Source organism: Cyphomyrmex costatus, unplaced genomic scaffold, assembly GCF_001594065.2.
Source record: "Cyphomyrmex costatus isolate MS0001 unplaced genomic scaffold, Ccosl1.0 scaffold535, whole genome shotgun sequence".
In the NCBI taxonomy this organism is placed as follows: domain Eukaryota; kingdom Metazoa; phylum Arthropoda; class Insecta; order Hymenoptera; family Formicidae; genus Cyphomyrmex; species Cyphomyrmex costatus.
In genome coordinates, this window is record NW_017279570.1 from 27,720 (window position 1) to 32,424 (window position 4,705).

Sequence of the window (4,705 nt, forward strand, 5' to 3'; positions counted from 1 at the left end):
ATGTAAAAAGCACGGTTTTAATATTTCTATAATATTTATCATTACATACTATTTACATTCCAAGTAAATGCAGTAATTGAAATTTCAATACGAGCGGGAATCGCTAGGAAATGGCGGACCAATCAAAAGTGGCCCCCTGATGGCCAGTCTCTGTTAGAGGGTCTCTACTACGAGTATGCCTTCTTCATGCTCTCTGACCTCGTGCGCATGCGCTCGGTAACCTTTCGGCCACCCCCCAGCACCCACACCGTCGACAGAGGTCTGCCCCGACAGTATAATCGCAAAAGTCATACCGACTAGATGTGGTGACACGAGCATGCCATATGGCGATGTGCGCATTCGTTTTTATTTATAATTAAAGCAGTAAATTCTCTGCTTTAAACAAAAACGCAAAGCGTTTTTATTTATAATTAAAACAGTAAATTCTCTGCTTTAAACAAAAACACAAAGCGTTTTTATTTATAATTAAAGCAGTAAATTCTCTGCTTTAAACAAAAACACAAATGGAAAATATATTTTATTTTTTATTATAAAGTAGCAAAACGCATGCGCACGAAGACATAGCGCATGCGCACATAGTCATATGGCATGCTCGTAGACTGCATGTAGTCGGTAAGACAGATTTCCTAACCTGAATAGTCGTCAACTTTAACATTAAATATCTCGGTTCGTAGGGCAGAGCGACGCTTATTTCTGCCAGATTCTTTTGTTTCATGCAAAAACGCGTCGAATAAGCCTAATTTGATCGATCTTTAAGCTGCTCGAGTGATTCTGTATAATTACCAATAATATATATATATATATATATATATATATATATATATATATATATGTATATACGTTGTATGCTTTCCTTTTAGAGGACACACTCGACACAAACATCGTTCTATCTTTATCATTCGTTGAATGTTAAGAAGGATAGAACGACGTTTGTGTCGAGTGCACAGACTTCTATATCAGTCTGTGGTCGAGTGTGTCATCTAAAAGGAAAGCATACATACATATATGTAATACTACTATATGGCTAGATGAGAGAGAAGTCCATGTCCCAGAACCACGGTGTGGGAATATACTTCTCTCTCTTTCTCAGTGTACTTTGAACGTTGTGCGCATGCGTCGGATTCATCCCCTCCATCAATGATAAATAGAAGGATAAACATACATATATGTGTAAGGAAGAAGGAAAAAGTGATAGATTCCGCTTCAGGATATAATCTTGTTACAGTTAAAAGAGTTAGTTTTGTCGGAATAAATAAATTAATCCTTATTTTATGAAATAAACTTTTTCAAAATTGCCGTTATGTATATAAGAATACAGTGCAATCCCTTACAGAAATTTCATGATAATCAGTGCAAACTAATACCTATTACATACCTGTGCAAACTAATGTTTTCAGTCGCATTAGGCGCATTAGGCTTTTTGCCACATAAATAACATATCTTAACCATTTTGCCTGTGTATGTACAGCACACATCTAATAAGCATAACGAGCATAACCTGTTCGCGTCATCTCACTGATCGTACTCTATTTTCCTATTGGCGGATGCGATCAATCCAACGCATGCGCACCACACTCAAAGTAATCTTAGAAACAGAGCGAAATATATATTCCCGCACCGTGGTTCGCTTCCTCTCACTCCCTCTTATAGGCACTAGCCATATAGTAGTATTACATATATGCATACATAGTTGTTTCTCTTTCTAGAGCACTGAGCGTGACAAAGATACATATCACCACTGCCGCCAACACTTCAAATTTCATATTTTTTCTGCAGAGGTTGGCACAATTTGAACCACTCATCGACTTTTTCGGCTGTCCCCTAGGAAACTGAGCACACCATGTATACTTCTACCATGCTGGATTAGGGATGGGACATCGAATTAAATATATCGATATTTCGTATCGATTCCTATCATTAGTCATTATATCGATGCATGAAAAATATCAAAGCTATTATATCGATATTGAGAATATCGATACAAAATATCAACATTATCAAAATTTTTTATATTAGGAAATAGGATCATAATGAAGTTCAGGTAAAAAAAAATATTGTAACAAAATTTTTAAGCACGTTGATTGGCTATAGGACAAAGAGATCAGAGAATCTCTCTGTTTTACAACCAGTCAACAAGCTTAAAAAGCCTTGTTGTACGACACATGAAATATCGACCTTACTCGACATAATTGGTCGATTCCTTTGATACTCTATTCGTCTTAGGGCCTCTTTCACCAACGCCGATTAACTTAATCGACGATTAGTCCATTGGAATTGACCAATCGCATCTGTCGTTAAAACTAAATGATAAATGCGATTGGTTAATTCCAATGGACTAATCGTTGATTAACCGGTTAACTGGTACTGTATCATATATGTACAAAAAAAAAAAGTGACATAACTGGTACTGTATCATATATGTACATATTTGAATAACTTTTGAAGATTTCAACCGATTTGAACCAAAATTGGTATACAACCGTTTTTCGGCATGCTCTATCCGAATAATTGGTTGTTTTTTTGAAATTCTGAATCCTAACCTCAAAATGACAACCTTCTATATAGCATAAATTTCGACACTGAGGTTTTCGGGGTCGCTGATTGCGAATTAATTGTCAGTTTCGCATAATTTAACTAAGTTGGAAACGAAAACAGCAATATCAAAAACCCCTAGATCTAAGTTTCTTGAAAAAATGAAATTTGACATTCAATCTTTATTTTTCCACTTCTCCACTTCAACACTTATTTTACACTCCTTTGGGTCATTGTAAATGGAAACTAGGCTGGGAAATGAAATTAGCTATATCAAAAACCTCTAGATCTAAGTTTCTAAAAGCAATTAAAATTTCACCTTCAACCCTTATTTTTTCACTTCTCTGCTCTACTTCAACCCTCATTTTTCACCCCTTTAGAATGTTGTAAAATAGAAACTGAGCTTAGAAATGGAATCAGCAATATCAAAAACCCCTAGATCTAAGTTTCTAGAAAAACTGAAAATTTCACCCTCAACCCTTATTTTTCACCCCTTTAGGATGTTGCAAAATGGAAACTGAGCTTGGAAATGGAATCAGGAGCACAAAAAAACCTCCTAGAAATAGTTTTCACGTATTTTAGTGGATGATTCGCTTCTACCAGAATTGCCACGAAAAGTGGAAAATGCTGCACCAGTTAACCGGTTAAGTTAATCGGCGTTGGTGAAAGAGGCCCTTAAGGTGCTTTTTCATGCGCAGCACGCTGCAGCAGCAATTCGTTACTATTGGTTAAGGATTTTATGTAAGCTAGATGACGCACTTCCGGCGCAAAATACATTTTGCCGCAGTTCGTTGAAATTGAACCAAACGAACAGCAAGCAGCAAGCGGCAAAATCGAGAAAGCGTACAATATGTCCGTCGTTTCATTATGAAAATATTATTTATTGCAATAAATATTAGGAAAATAAACGAAAAATGGCTTCGGATAAGGTACGGATACATGTTTGTAAATTAGATCATTTTATACTTTACCACAAATTTGAAAAAGTAAAGTGTAAAGTATAAAATAATCTAATTTACAAACATTCGTACCTTATCCGAAGCCATTCTTCGTTTATTTTCCTAATATTTATTGCAATAAATAATATTGCCTCGATTTTGCCGTTTGCTGCTTGCTGTTCGTTCGGTTCAACTTCAACGAACTGCGGCAAAATGTATTTTGCGCCGGAAGTGCGTCATCTAGCTTACATAAAATTCTTAACCAATAGTAACGAATTGCTGCTGCAGCGTGCTGCGCATGAAAAAGTACCTTTAGGATGTAAACCCATGCAGCGGAATAGCGTAACGCGGAACAAAAGTAGAACCAATCACGAGTTTCTCTAGAAACACGGAATGCTCATTATTGGTTCTGCTCTCGTTCCGCGTTACGCTATTCCGCTGCATGGGTTTGCACCCTTGCTCGCTTTCATGCTGAAAGCATCAATCTAGAGAGCCTATAATCAGAGTGGCGCCATACGGGTATCACTTGTAATTGGTCCGCCATGTTTTAGCTATTCCCCTATAGTATACGTGACGCTCCCTATATAAAATGCGCGCATATGTGTGAAACGGAACGCAGCCTATATCTCTTTCTCTCTCGCAGAATTTCGCTAAAACACGGGTTATGTCGCCACTCTGATTATAGGCTCTCTACATCAATCGTGGCTGTGTTCATTGTGTTCTAAAATCGACTGCAAGACTGAAAACCTATAGTGCATGTAACGCAAAGTAGAGACCCTCTAATCAGAGTCGCGAAATAACGTCAATAAGGTTAGGTCGGCGATACCATTTTTCAGCAAAAACCGGAAGTAGCGATTATAGTACATTGTGTAACAGTAAGGGAAAGTTGTTTATTGTGGGAACGGGTGCGACGGCACGAGCGAAGCGAGTGCGTACGCGCGCCCGTGTCGACCTATAAACAAATATGCCCCCACTGTTACACATAGAATTTTTCTTTGTGTAGGGCACATTACGTGCACGCATGAAGAAAAATATAATACTACTGCACGTACGAGCACCATCGCAGTTGCAATAAAAATACTATGATTGTGATACATTAACACCTAATACATGTGAATCTAAATACAGTTATCAGAAAGAAATTACATTATTATATTTTTTATATTAATACTGTATTTCATAAAATTATATTTTTTAAAATGACTAGTTGTTCTGCGCCAGACTGCAATAATTCT